We start from the raw sequence: 16,355 nt of genomic DNA on the forward strand, positions 1-16,355 counted from the left end.
ACAATGACAAAACAAATCTAGCAGTATATATAATATATTCAATAATGAATTTTATTAATTGTGGTAAGAACACTTAATATGAGATCTAACCTCTTACATTTTTAAGTGCACAATACAGTATTGTTACCTACAGGCAAAATGTCCTACAGTAGATTTCTAGAACTTATTCATTTTGTCTAACTGAAACTTTATGCCTATTGAACACCAACTCTTCATTTCCCCCTCGTCCCAGCCCCTGGAAACCACCATTCTCTTTAGTTTCTAAGAGTGTGACAACTTTAGACACCTCATGTAAGTAGAATCATGTAGTATTTGTCCTTCAGTATCTGGCTTATTTCACTTAACAAAATGTTCTCCAGGTTCATCCATATTATTGCAAATGGCAGGATTTCCTTTTTTAATGCTGAATAATATTCCATTGTGTGCAAATTCATTCATCAATGAACATTTAAGTTGCTTCCATGTCTTAGGTATTGTGAATAATGCTGCAATGAACATAGGAGTACAGATAGCTCTTTGAAATCCTGATTTCAATTATTTTGGATACATACCCAGAAGTGAGATTACTGGATGATATGATAGGTATAGGTTTACTTTCTATACTGGTCTATACTCTTATCCATAGTGGTTGTACCATTTTACATTCCCACTAGTAACATAAAATTGTTCCAATTTCTCACCAACACTTTTTTTTTTAAATAATAACCACACTGGGGCACCTGAATGGCTCAGTCAGTTGAGTGTCCGTCTTCAGCTTGGGTCATGATCCCAGGTTCCTCGTTTCAAGCCCCATGTCAGGCTCCTTACTCAGCAGGTAGCCTGCTTCTCCCTCTGCCTGCTGCTCCTCCTGCTTGGGCTCTCTCACGCTTTCTCTCTCTCTCTCTCTCTCTGTCAAATAAATAAACAAAATCTTAAAAAGAAATAACCACACTAACAGGTGTGAGGTGATCGATCGCTGTGGTTTTGATTTGAATAAAAATGTTTTTTAAATCCCTAAAATGCAAACAAGGATCATATAATATTTGAAATTTATTAATATAATTAATTCGCTAGGAAAATTTTTCAGGTTTATTATGGTAAAAATATAACAATATTAAATGTATTTATTATTAAGTGTACATTTTAAGTGTACAGTTCAGTGGTGTTAAGTATATTTATATTGTTGTGCAACAGATCTCTAAAACTTTTTTCATTTTATAAAACTGAGTCTCCATACCCATTAAACACAAATTCTCTTAGCAACTTTCAAATATATAATACAGTATTGTTAACTATAATCACCATGTTGCACATTAGATCTCCATAACTTATTCATCTTGTAAATGGAAGTTTGTACCCTTTGACCAACCTTTCCCCATTTCCCCTACACCTTCAGTCCCTGGAAACCACCATTCTATGCTTTTAATGTGGGAGGGAGGGTTCTTGATGGATTCCAAAACACAGCAGATCCATATCCCTATAAGGCCCTTCAAGAGTGGTTGAGCATCTGCCTTCGGCTCACGGCGTGATTTCGGGGTTCCAGGATCAAGTCCCACATTGGGATCCCTGTGAGAAGCCTGCTTCTCCCTCTGCCTGTGTCTCTGCCTCTCTCTCTGTGTCTCTCATGAATAAATAAATAAAATATTTTTTAAAAAAAGAATTCCATTTGCTGTTCTTCCATCCTCTTCCCACCTGCCTGGTCTACTGCTATTATGTTCTTAAAGGGTCTTATTCCACCAGTCCAGACATCATACTGATGAGAGTTAGCCTCTTGAAATACAGAAGCATCCTTGTGTTTCAAAAACTTCAACGACTAATGCTTCATTATGAAATCCAAACTCTTTAACCTAACATATAAGACCTTCTTGACCCTTGCTTACTTTTATTGCCTCACTTCCCTTTTCATAGCAAAGATGTCAAACCCTTCATTGAACTAATGTCTATTATTTCAAACACTTCCTGTTGTGCCCTGCCTCTGGTTCTTTGCTTGTTTTGGTACCTTAACCTCTCTCTAGGACTGACTTTTGGATTGATGATTTCTTAATATGTTTTCCTATTTTTGTAAACATCAAGGAGTGTAGCATCTCTAAAATGTGCTAAGAAAGCCTGTTTCATGGTATATGACAAGAAAAATATACTCGGTTCTTAAATATTTTGGGAAACACTGAAATAAAGAAAGCAACTTTCTCTGTTGTAAAACCTTTCAAAGATTTTAACATATATTGATAATATGAAGAAGAGGGTACTGAACACACAATTTTCTACATAAACAATGGAATCATTAAAACTATGGAACCATGAAACCATTTTTTTAATGAAATAATATGTAGAACTAGTGTTTCATGGGTGAAATACAGAAAAGGTGATTTCTTATTCTCTAAAATGAATCAAAGTTCCTATGTATTTAAATCTACTCTGTGAAATGATAAGCTTCAACAAAACTACAGCCATCTTTAAGATTTTGAAGTCACCAGAATTCAGATTTCATTTGAGAGGATGCCATTTTATAGCTCTCAACAAATTCAGCAAAAAGGCAATGTCAGACAGTAGTCATCTATCAGATTTACCCAAAAACTCACCAGAAGATACTTATAATGAAATATGCAATGTGTTAATGTTGCTACAGAGAATAAGCTCAGAAGTATAATACCACAATGCATGATTTCCATTTCTTTCTTCAAATATATACAACAATCCACTTCAGGCTGGGTACCATGTTTCTTCAGACTGGACACAGGCTTCCCTTGACACTACTCACACAAATGAGGTTCTCAGAGCCATATGAAATTCATACAGAGAAGAACAATGGATCACATAATTATTTGGCCCCAACATATTCCTACACGTCAATAAGTATCTCCAAACAAGAACAAGACTAACTCCCCTCCAAAACTGTGTGTGTGTGTGTGTGTGTGTGTGTGTGTGTGTGTGAGGGAGAGAGAGACAGAGAGAGAGAGAGAATACATCTTGGCATCTTTCCCGCCCAACCAGACTTTAACTGGTATCCATTAAAATAAACCTGCCACTGGTATCCATTAAAATAAACCTGCCACCTGGCTGAACCATTTCCTGTGAATTCTCTGTATACGAGGACATGTCTTTTATCACTCTTTGTTCATAATACACATGCACTTGTGACGTTTAGTTAGCAGTTTTGCCAACTTATACAAAACTCAGTACCCGACACTGTAATAACTGGCGTGGCTCCTTGCCAATGCCACCTCAGTCATCTCTTGGACAAAGTAATCCAAATTCTGAGACCAAACTGTTCCCACGCAGCAAAAATATAGTTACATCCTTATCTTTTTAAGCTTAACCTGAAGTTAGTCAGGTTGGGCAAATCCCTCTGATATTCATCCCCTCTTCCTTTACCAAAGATATGCAATGGCGATGTACAGGTCCCAGGCAATGAAACATGATCTAAGACAATAACGTTGCTCCATACCTCTACCTCTCTGACAGTGATTAATGCAGAGGTTGGCATATAACTTAGTTCCAGCCAGTAAAACATAAGGAAAGTCCGCTGGGGCTGAGGGGGGCAGCTTCTAGAAAATATTTTTTTTACTGAGTTTTTCTGAGAATAGACCAGTTCAGATTCAATTTCTCCTTTCTTCCTCCTTTTGTATGCAACTGTGTGAAGACAGAATGCTGAGAGCTGTGGCAGGCATCTTGGGAGCATGAAGGGAAAGCAAAGAGAATCACAGACTAGAAGAGCCAATCTTCAGCCCTGATGTCATTCAGCTGGATTAACCTGAAACTGCCTACTCCAAAATTCTCGTTATGAAATTGATTAACATCCTCTTATTAAGCGACTTTTAGTTGGGTATTCTATCACCTGCATCCAAATCATCTTAAGTATTAAAATCTAATTTTACAACGTGGGCTTTTGCCTTGTTCTCATGCCAACTCCCCTCCATCTCATACCTCCTTTGGGACCGCGATGCAATATGATTTGTGTCAGAGCGCCCTCTTCTGTTCACTATCAAGTATTTCAGTTCCTCCAGGCATCAGATTCTACTGTCTTTCATTTATTTCACATTGATTGTCTTCTATGTATCAGGCATTTTTCAAAGTCCTTTACTCCAAGAATTTTCAGAGTCTTGAAGACTGACATAAATTGTATGCAAAACCTAAGTCACCACAACTTTCTGCTAGTCTACTCTGGTTTCAAGTGAAACCTGATTATACTTCCTGCTGCTTCAATTTATCAATGGCATACCTGTCGATTTATAGAACAAATGCCCATTATGACCTGGCCAGGTGTAGACCGTAGATCACAGAATTTCAATCTGAGGGAGTAGGTTTATATTGTGGATGAATATTAAGGTCACCCTGGGAACTTAAAAATTATCCAGTGCCTGGGCCACACCCAAGAACAATTACATTAGAAACCCTCCGGGTGGGACCCAGGCATCAGTTTTTGCTTTTTAAAAAATATTTTATTTATTCATGAGTGACATACAGAGAGAGAGGCATAGACATAGGCAGAGGGAGAAGCAGGCTCCCTGCACGGAGCCCAATGAGGGACTCCATTCCAGGACCCGGGATCACAACCTGAGCTGAAGGCAGAGGCTCAACAACTGAGCTGCCAGATGCACCCAGTCATCAGTTTTTAAACTACCCAGATAAGGGCAGCCCGGGTGGCTCAGCGGTTTAGCGCCACCCTCAGCCAAGGACGTGATCCTGGAGACCCAGGATAGAGTCCCACGTCAGGCTCCCTGCATGGAGCCTGCTTCTCCCTCTGCCTGTGTCTCTGCCTCTGTGTGTGTGTGTGTGTGTGTGTGTGTGTGTGTGTGTGTGTGTGTGTCTCATGAATAAAAAAATAAACTACTCAGATAATTCCATGTGCAACCAACAAATGAGAAGCACTGATTTAGAAGTACTAAAATGCACATTAAAAGCACCTGGAAATTCCTTTCAACTACAATACAACTGGTTCTCAGTCATGTTGAAAACCATTGCCTTGTAAGTCTCTATCCTCCTATCCCCACAAACAACCTGAGAAAGTTTGTTCTGTTACTTACTACACTTTGCCTACCATGTCCACTTCTGATTAAAGAGTTTTGGGCCTGCCACATCCCTCTCCTCCCTGCTCATGCTCTCTCTCTTGCTCTCTCAAATAAATAAAATCTTTTAAAAGGCGGGGGGGGGGGGGCGGGCACCTGGGTGGCTCAGTCAGTTAAGCATCTGCCTTCAGCTTAGGTCACGATCCCAGGGTCCTGGGATAGACCCCCGCCTCGGGCTCCCTGCTAGTGGTGAGCCTGCTTCTCCCTCTGTCTCTTCCCCCTACCTCATGCTCTCTCTTCAGCTCTCTCTCAAATAAATAAATAAAACCTTTAAAAAAAGTCTTGGGCCTGCCTTGTCAGAACTAGACAGCTGAAAATTGTTCTCTCTCTAAACTCAGGGAAATTTGAACATCAAACAGAAAGTCAAACCCAGGTTCCTTAGACTATATTGAATGTACTCTTATAACTACTCTTAAAACTCTTATCCAAAATTGCCTGAAAATAAGAATCACCTAGTCTACCTATTCAGAGTCCTGGGCCCCAACCCAGAACTATTCAAGTAGAATGTCTTGGAGGAAAGGTCTGGTAATTTATGTAGTTACAAGTTGTCCCAAGTGATTCTTAGCAAGAACATTTTGAAAACACTGCATTACTGCAAATTTTCCCATTTTTATCTGTTCTAGATGACAGGATGCAGCTTATCTGGAGGATGACCAATCCCCAAAAGGTAGCACTGAATTCTGAGAATGGAAAGAGGCCCTGAAAGCAATCAGAAAATTAATCCCTCTGATTCAAAGCTATATTTTGTTATGTTCTTCCTGAATCCTCTCTGAAAAAAATCCTAGTCTTATTTGAAAAACTTGTCCATTAAAGTACATGTATCTATCCTCACCATCTGCCAGACCTGAAAGAGTCTAAACCACAGCTGCCTGAGCTGTTTCTGAGTACACACATACCCCTTGGTTGGAAAGATCCTGCGCCATCTGAGTCATAGTGCTGGTTGACCCAGACATAGCACTGAAAATCACTATGTTCTGGTCAATGGACTGCGAGCCAGTGGTGCATCAAAACTATGGAGGTGGAAGCAATCTACCAGGGTGCATATAATAAAGATGCATGGTCTGTAGAGAATTTAAAACCAACCTATTTTCACATCATTCTGGCAATCCTAAACAAGGTCAGTAATACATCATTACTCTCTGAAAAAAAATATTTCAGTATTCTTAAAGTTGGAAATAAACAGTGATTACTGTGTCTTAATAGCATGTATCTTAGTCTCAAATCAGCACTTTGTTATTATTCTTTAAGAAACATTATATTCCACATAGAAGTTAATTTGGAGAAATGGTAGGTATACAGTCAGCCCTGACACAGATTCAGCTATACAAGTTTAAGAGTTTGTCAGAATCTGGAGTCATTTGGGGGTTTTTTTGTATATTTTTTATCGGAGTTCGATTTGCCAACATATAGTATAACACCCAGTGTTTATCCCGTCAAGTGTCCCCCTCAGTGGCTGTCACCCAGTAGAATCTGGAGTTATTTGAGCCCCTTAGAACACACTTCCTGTCTCCAGCCCCTGTGGCACTACATATCCTTGTGTTTAAACAGTGAATACAAAATAAACCATGACAACACAGTGACTATGAAGACAAAGACTTAGAATTTAAGTTACCTCCAATCTCGTTCTATGTCAATATTTAGCATTTTGATTTGTGATTTTAAAAGTTTTTTGACCGCAGAAATACATAAAGGCCACTGGAATCAATCCCAAAGAGACAAATACATGGATAGTATTATAATTCCTAGAATTTATTGTGAAACTGGATTCTTTAAGTCTCTACCAAACTTTTCCTTATGTTTAAGATGTTTTCTAATTATGGGGATCCCTGGGTGGCTCAACGGTTTAGCGCCTGCCTTCAGCCCAGGGCATGATCTTGGAGTCCCAGGATCGAGTCTGGCATCAGGCTCCCTGCATGGAGCCTGCTTCTCCCTCTGCCTGTGTCTGCTTCTCTCTTTCTGTGTCTCTCATGAATAAATAAATAAAATCTTAAAAAATATGTTTTCTAATTATGTATAAATCTGTCATTGCATATTGTTAAAAGGTCTAAAATTGAACTTAATAAATGTATTCTTTGATCAATGACAAGTGAACATGAATATGAGACTGATTTTGATGAATCATTGACAAATGTGTAGCACTCTTAAAGTCAGCAATGTAATCTTACTTTTTAGTTATTATTTATTAGTGGGTCATGCCAATATGTGGTTGGTAATATGTGGTAATTTCTCCCTCTTTTCAAAAACCACCTTTATATAAATATGAAGTATTAATCCATTACTTTTTTTCTTTTTTGCACTAACATTTATTTTACTTTTTGTTTTTTACTTTTATTGGCTTGATATGAAAATCACAAAGAAAATTTTCACTGACTTTGCGTGGCCATTTTTATTATTCACTTCATGCCATGATCATTACTGAAATAATTTTGTTACATAGAGAAGGAGTGCATTACAAAATTATCCAGTGCAGGCATCAAATACACTGGGTAAACCACTCTGAGCACAAGTAAAGTGCACTGTCTCCTTTGAGTTGTGGAAGTGAAAAGCCCTTGCTGAATTTTAACCTTCAGTGTGATCAAAGAGGCTTCCTGTTGTGATGACAGAGCCATCAGATGGAAACAACCTGGCTTGGGGCACCTGGGTGGCACAGTTGGTTAAGTGAGTGCACAACTCTTTGTTTCAGCTCAGGTCATGAACTCAGAGTCGTGAGACTGAGCCCCGCATTGGGCTCCATGATCTGTGTGGAGTCTGCTTAAGATACTGTCTCTCTCTACTCTTCTCCTTCTGCCTGTCAAGCTCATGTTCTCTCCTTCTCTCTCTCTCTCTCTCTCTCTCTCTCTCTCTCTCTCCCTCTCTCTCACAAATAAATAAATCTTAAAAAAACAACAACAAAAAAGAAACAACCTGGCTTTCTGAGGCACCCTTGGAAGGAAACCAGCCTGCAGAGTGAGCAGAGCAGTGGTGGTCTGTTTCATGTGCAAATGAGAATATTTCTATGTATTAAGCCACTGAGATTCCAAAATTTGTTTGTTACCACAGCAAAGCCCACACAATCCTGAATGCTACAGAGCTGAAGCATGGTTAATCACTTTCTTGTGTAGAAAGATACTGTCAAGTTCAATGCATCAAAACGAGGAGAGCAATCTTTTCTTTTTCTGGACATTTTGGTCTTCAAGCAAGTCTGGAGGAGAAAGTACTATGCAAAGAATATACTTACATTACGTTGGTATGTTCTATGCTCAGGAGCTGGTAAGTCCTTGCTTCATTTTAACTCTCGGTTTTGTGTTGGCCTGATACAGTGATGCCTCATTCATTCAGAATCATTATGGAATGGGGAGTTCCACCTTGGGAGCAAGGAATGGAGTATGCATCCAGCTAGAGACCAGATTGGTGATTAGGAGACTGTCACCTTGTCAAGTTTCTATCATTCACTGTGTGACATTGAGCAAATCACTTTCACTTTCTGAGACTATCACTTAAGCAGTTTTGTTGCAAACAAAAGAAACCAAGTCGGACTAACTTAAGCAATGATGATTTATTGAAAAGATACTGAGATAATTCACCAAATTAAAGGAAGAGCTAGCTAATCAAACCTTGGGAAGGATGAGAATCAGAGCAGTCCTGGAGATTAGTGCAAAAAGAACTCATGAATTTCCTCTCCAGGGTACTGCTTCCAAACATTTTCAGTTTCTGTTTATCTCTGTGCAGAATTTAAATTCCTGGGATAGGGGAATCTCCTTGGTCCATCTTGAGCCATACACCTAGTCTAGGGATCTTAAGAACTAGTCTAATGATCCTGTCTAGTAACCCCAGGGAAAGAGGGCCTGGGTGAAAGGCTTACAGGAAAACAGAAGGTAGTTGAATCATATTGCTGTTGAGATGGATGGATGGATGGATGGATGGATGGATGGATGGATAGACAGGTAGGTAGACAGGTGGATAGATATGTAGCATATATACCATATATAATATATATGACATATAGGCATACATACATTGCACGTTATATACACATATACGGAACTCTTTTGTCAAAAGAAACTTTTTATGGAAGCTGAAGCTGTAGTCAGTGGCCTCTCAGGCACTTTTGTAAAAAGAGCAGTTGAAAACAACTTTGCTACATGTTTTCTAATAATCTTTTCCACTGTCATGTCACTTTAACCACTTTAATGAAAATCTTTCTGACTTAGAGGGTTTTTTTTAATATGTTCTACTTTATTTTTAGGAGGTCATCATTGTGAACATGAGATACTGTCATGAACTATAATCATGTAGTGTTTCTGCTTCCTCCCTTAAGCCCTGAATGTCAACTGTCACTATTGCTGTCAGTACGCCCGACTCACGTACTGTCCAGGTACCTCCAATATGCTGTTTCTGTGGACTCATGAGCTAAATAACAAATTGTTAAGTTTCGGGGAAGAAGAGATGGAAGTAGTGTCATGAAAAGTGCCTGAACTTATTAGAAAACCTTTATCTTTGAGTCACTGTCATTATATATTAACCATATGACCATAAGCAAACCACTTCCCTTCCTTGCCTTCCGTCTCTTGTAGAGTAGATCATCTGTGCCTGGCACAGTGCCTGTCATGTTATAGGTCCTCAAAGCATGTTATTAAATTGAATGGGTAGGAAATATCAGAAAGGGAGACAGAACATAAAGACTCCTAACTCTGGGAAACGAACTAGGGGTGGTGGAAGGGGAGGAGGGCGGGGGATGGGGGTGAGTGGGTGACGGGCACTAAGGGGGGCACTTGATGGGATGAGCACTGGGTGTTATTCTGTATGTTGGCAAATTGAAGACCAATAAAAAATAAATTTATTATTAAAAAAATAAACTGAATCTCAGATCCCTCTAGTTTATGAGTCAATGTTTTCATATGGCAAAATGTTTACTTTAGCTATTATGACTCTCATGTCTAAAACTGACAATATAGTTTGCTAAATTCTTCACTTAAATATCTATTAATGAGGGTAACTAACATCTAGTGATCACACACAGTATGCAATACATTCTAAATATGCTATCTTATTTAAACCCAAAACTGATGTGGTGAGCACTGGGTGTTGAACACAACTGATAAATTATTGAGCACTCTCTGTGGCACATCTGAAACTAATGATGTACTTATGTTGCAAATTGAATTTAAACTAAAAAAACACAAAAAAACTTTTAAAAAATTTAAGACCCCAAAACTCTATGAGAAAAGTGGTAGCATTCACATTACACGATAAGAGGAAGGTACAGGGATGTGTACTAATCACAGTGACCAAGGTCTCAAAGGAGAAAAGATGGATTACCATCTTTAACTTGCAGAAAGTTGATAGAAATGAAAATAATACAAGTGAAAGGAATTTTGAAAATAAAAATTAGATAGAAGCAGAAGGTAAGATCATCCTCATTATTTTTATATGTGGGTATGTAAATTAAAAAAGTAAAAGTTCTTGAGTGACAGCCTGAGGGCTTCTACTATGTAATAAAAGAAAAAGGACTGACATCTGTCAGAGTTTCTTGGATTCTTTTTTTTTTTAATCTAGACTGCTCTAAAAGCCACCCCTCAGTTTATGAAAGACCACATACAAATATACAATGTATGCCTACAACATAGTTATTCCAGTCATGCACCCTTTATCTAGGAGACACCTCAGCAATAAGAAGAAAATGACAAATCATGCTCTATCCTCTGCCAACAGCCTCTTACAGATATTGTGATACTGTGCTTAAATGATAACTAATCAAATTCACTGGAATGGAGTTCACTTGAAGTTTGCAATAAAATCACCTCTGACAAAAATTAATTTTGTAAAACTACTCCACATTGCAATTATCTGCAAGTAGGCCTAACTTAGCCACTTGTTGTCCCCCTTAAGAGATCTCCCTAACATCTGGATTTTGGAGAGCAGCAACTGGACTAAACATCTTCCTCCACCAGCTGGTCTGGGTTATTTATATGAATGAGTGCACTTCTCCACTAGTGACCTGTTTGCATGTCAAGGCTGGAAATACTTTTTACAAAATAATTTTTTAAAGCCTACCTTTTTTTTATAGCCTGCAGTATCCAATATGATAGCCACAGACTATTGAAATGAGGCTAATCCAAACCAAAATGTGCTCCAAGTATAAAATTTACACTAGACATGAACCCAGGGTCCTGGAATCAAGCCTGGCATCAGGCTCCCCACTTGGTGGGGAACCTGCTTCTCCCTCTCCCTCTGCTTCTGCCACTCACCCTGCTTGTACTCTCTCTCCACCTCTCAAATAAACTAAATCTTTAAAACAAAATTTATGCCAGACTTCAAAGACTAAGAAAAAAGAATGCAAACTATCTCACTATTTTTTGTAATATTAATTATATGTTATAATGGTAATGTTTTAGATATATTGTGTTAAAGAAAATAAAATTACTTTCATTCATGTCTTTTTAAATTTTAATGACTATTAGAAAATTTTAAATTGCATATGTAGTTCACATTATCTTTTTACTGGACAATGTTGCTCTAGAATAATGGGTACTTAATTGTCTTGCTTCTTTTGAAGACAATTTTATTACTTGTTTATTACTTTTGAAGGGCAAATATAGACTTCCTTTTAGAAGAACAAAACCCCAAAGTCAAACGAAAGTTTATCCCAGCTTTCTCAGTGTACACAAAACAGCTTGGAACAAGAAAGCAAATAGGCTGGTGGTTTTGGAAACTGAAACCCTGCACATGATATTTTGTACCATAAAGAATACTTAAAAATCATGAACCTGCTGTTAGTTTGACCCTCCTCTTAATTGTGTTCATCCTATCTAAATGTAGCCAAAAGAAAATGAAAAAAAATATTTGGCATACAGCAATTGTCCATAAAAAACACTGATTTAAAATGGCTTTTATGCCAAGATTCTGGAATCATTTTTACCTTATTTTATAAAAAATGAAGGGACCTTGTTAGTAGAGAATGGTTGATCCTCAGAGATGATCTGATGTCAACCCATTCCTTTTTATATTAGATGGAGATCTAGGATAGATTAAGCAACTAGCTCAACAACAGGTAGTTAAAAACTGATAGAGACACAATCTGAATTCAGTTCTATCACCTGATCTGAATTTCTTACTAACATAGCACATTTAAAACCTATTGTTAAGTCCATCCTTTTCTTACCATAGAAATATAAACTTTAATTGTTTTAAGAACATCAAACACTTGAAAATGGACTAGTTAAGCTCCTCTTACAAAATTCATGTCTAAAAAAGGTCTCCTTACTGTATAATATATGGATAGGACATAAAATAGGAGAAATTTTCACACAATTAGACATACACTTGGAAGTAGCCTGGATCGCACTCTTTCCTGCTGATTCGTAGCCTGAAATTCTAATGGGAACAGTGCAAATGTAGTACATCTGTTTTGCTGGCCTTTTAAAATTTAAATGCAGCTTTCTCCCCAAACTGCTGAGATTGTCAAGGTGTATGACCCTTTGTCTGCTTGACATTCAAATGAATTTAAAATGTTTGCACACATAAAAGCATGCATTGTTTCAGCTTCCAAATCATTTGAGTGGATTTGGGTTGCTTTAATTAATTAATTTTTTTAAGATTTATTTATTTATTTATGATAGACAGAGAGAGAGAGGCAGAGACACAGGCAGAGGGAGAAGCAGGCTCCATGCCAGGAGTCCAATGCAGGACTCGATCCCAGGACTCCAGGATCACGCCCTGGGCCAAAGGCAGGCGCCAAACTGCTGAGCCGCCCAGGGATCCCCTAATTCATTAATTTTAATATTTAATGCAATACACTGTGATATCATTGGCAAGTGAATTAATGAACTTCCTATATCCAGAAATCTTAAACCCTCCCAAGATATTTTTCTCTTTCTTTAATAGTATACGCTTTTCTTCTGAATAAATCCACCATGGAATTATTTCAAGAATTAAAAAAATACAAATAATACAGAACCATGTGTCTATCATTTAAATATTAAAATATTAATATTTAGCCATAGTTGTCTCAGAATTTAAAATACTGTGGTAAAATATATATAACATAAAATATGCAATTTAAAACTATTTTAAGTGTACAGTTCAGTGGCATTAATTACATTGTTGTGCAACCATTATTACCCTCTATTTCTAAAATGTTTTTTATCCCAAACAGAAACTCTGTACCCACTAAGTAATAACTTCCCATTCCCCTGCCCTTTGGTATCATCTTATCTACTTACTGTCCCTATGACCTAGTCTAGGTACCTCACGTAAGGGAAGTCATACAATATTTGATCTTTTGTTCTGGCTTCTTTCATTAGCATAATGTATTCAAGGTTCATCCTGGTTTTTGCATGCATCAGAATTTATTTTTTATGACTTAATATTCCACTGTATGTATATACCACATTTCATTTATCCACTCATTTTTTAATTTAAATTCAGTTAGCCAACATATAGTGCATCATTAGTTTTCAATGTAGAGTTCAATAATTCATCAGTAGTGTATAACACCTAGGACTCATCACATCACATGCCCTCCTTAATGCCCATCACCCATTCATTTGTTGATGGACATTTGTGTTATTTCCACTTTTTGGCTGTTGTAATGTAGCGATAAATATTGTCCTACAAGTAAAAAAAAAATATTGTCCTACAAGTATCTGTTTGAGTCTCTGTTTTCCATTAGAAGTGGACTTCCTTCCTTCATATAATTATATGTTCAGTTTTTGAGGAACCACCAAACTGTTTTTCACAGTGGTCACACTATTTACCTTCTCATCAGCAATGTACAAAGGTTCTTATTTCCCTACATCCTTACCAACATCCTAGGATAGTCATTCTAGTTGGTAAAAAGAGGAATTGATTTGAACGTGGCTTTGATTTGCATTTCCCTAATGACCCATGATGTTGAACATCTTTTCATGTGCTTGTTGTCTACGTATAGATCTTCTATGGAGAAATGTCTATTCAAGTCCTTTGTCCCTTTTTAAAATTAGGGTTATTTTTTGTTGTTGGCTTTTAAGAATTTGCCTTTAATTTTTACAGAAATAAAATGTTACAAATTTAGTGGAAGTCCCCTTTATATTCCTCCCTAATCCTATAATTTCACTTCCTAAACTCATCCCGAAGTGACCACTATTTCAGAGTGAGTATATACCACTTCCGTCCATAAATTCATATTTTATTAAATATGCTTATGTTCATATCTACAAGTATTGTTTTGGAAATTACACAAAGAATGTATGAGTCCTTCTGCATTTTTTATCACACAATTTTATGTTTTAAGACCTGTAATACATATAGATCCACTTAATCATTTATTTTAACTGGCATGTGGAATTCTATCATATGAAGAGTAACAACTTCTTCAGCCATTTTACAATAAAGAACTCTTAGGTAATTTTATGAATAATAATTATTATTTTGTTATTACCAACAAAATTGAATCAAACTTTTATATATGAATGATATGATGGTGCTAGCTAAGAAAGCAGTCTCTGGAGCCGGACTGTGTTTCAATCTCAAGTCTTTTGCTTATTACCTACATATACCCAGGTAAGTTATTAAATCTCTTTCTGCCCTGGTTCATTGTCTATAAAATGAGAACAATAACAGTGTCTATCTCATACACTAGCACTGAAGGTTCAGTAAGACAATTCATTAAGCACTTGACACATAATCATTCCTCAATAAATTTTTACATGTAGGAGATATTCTCTATACCTAGAAGTAGAATTGCTGAGGCATATGATATGCACATCTTCATCTTTACATGAAACTGGCATGTTGCCCTTCAAAGTAGTTACAAACCAATTTATCTTCCTACCAGGAGTGAATGAGATGGCTCACTTCTACACAATTTCTCAAACTGCTGGAAGTATCAGATCTTCTAATTTTACCAATCTAATGAATATGAAGTGGTACTGCATTGATTTAATTTGCTTAGCATTGCTCATAAATACTGACAAATAGAAATCGAGGAAAATGGGCAGCTCGGGTGGCTCAGCTGTTTAGTGCCACCTTCGGCCCGGGGCCTGCTCCTGAGACCCGGGATCGAGTCCCATGTCAGGCTCCCTGCATGGGGTCTGCTTCTTCCTCTGCCTGTGTCTCTGCCTCTCTCTTTCTCTCCGTGTGTCTCTCATGAATAAATAAATAAGATCTAAAAAAAAAAAAAGAAATTGAGGAAGACACAAAGAGATGGAAAAATATTCCATGCTCATGGATTGGAAGAATATTGTGAGAATGTCAATGCTACCCAGGGCAATTTACACATTTAATGCAATCCCTATCAAAATACCATGGACTTTCTTCAGAGTTGGAACAAATCATCTTAAGATTTGTGTGGAATCAGAAAAGACCCCAAATAGCCAGGGGAATATTAAAAAAGAAAACCATAGCTGGGGGCATCACAATGCCAGATTTCAGGTTGTACTACAAAGCTGTGGTCATCAAGACAGTGTGGTACTGGCACAAAACAGACACATAGATCAATGGAACAGAAAAGAGAATCCAGAAATTGGCCCTTAACTCTATGGTCAACTAATATTCAACAAAGCAGGACAGACTATCCATTGGTAAAAGGACAGTCTCTTCAATAAATGGTGCTGGGAAAATTGGACACCCATGTGCAGAAGAATGAAACTAGACCATTCTCTTACACTATACACAAAGAGAAACTCAAAATGGATAAAAGATCTAAATGTGAGACAAGAATCCATCAAAATCCTAGAGGAGAACACAGGCAACACCCTTTTTGACCTGGGCCACAGCAACTTCTTGCAAGATACACCTATGAAGGCAAGGGAAACAAAAGCAAAAAGGAACTATTGGGACTTCATCAAGATAAGAAGCTTCTGCACAGCAAAAGAAACAGTCAACACAACTAAAAGACAACCTACAGAATGGGAGAAGATATTTGCAAATGATGTATCAGATAAAGGGCTAGTAATCCAAGATCTATAAAGAACTTATTAAACTCAACAGCAAAGAAACAATCCAATCATGAAATGGGCAAAAGACATGAACAGAAATCTCACAGAGGAAGACACAGACATGGCCAACAAGCACATGAGAAAATGCTCCACATCACTGGCCATCAGGGAAATATAAATCAAAACCACAATGAGATACCACCTCACACTAGTGAGAATGGGGAAAATTAACAAGATAGGAAACAGCAAATGTTGGAGAGGATGTGGAGAAAGGGGAACCCTCTTGCACCCTTGGTGGGAATGTGAACTGGTGCAGCCACTCTGGAAAACTGTGTGGAGGTTCCTCAAAGAGTTACAAATAGACCTGCCCTACGACCCAGCAATTGCACTGCTGGGGATTTACCCCAAAGATACA

General features: G+C 37.6%; 1 long non-coding RNA gene across 1 annotated transcript in view; it reads right to left on the reverse strand.

Annotated features, from left to right (window-relative positions):
* Window positions 1-825: 825 nt before the first annotated feature.
* The window catches only part of LOC111094820, a 163,927-nt gene continuing 148,397 nt past the window's right edge, over window positions 826-16,355 (reverse strand). The window contains exon 5 of the long non-coding RNA XR_005386021.1: window positions 826-888. This is a non-coding gene — a long non-coding RNA (uncharacterized LOC111094820). The remainder of the gene's footprint in view (window positions 889-16,355) is intronic.

Source organism: Canis lupus, chromosome X (genome assembly GCF_011100685.1).
Source record: "Canis lupus familiaris isolate Mischka breed German Shepherd chromosome X, alternate assembly UU_Cfam_GSD_1.0, whole genome shotgun sequence".
NCBI lineage: Eukaryota > Metazoa > Chordata > Mammalia > Carnivora > Canidae > Canis > Canis lupus.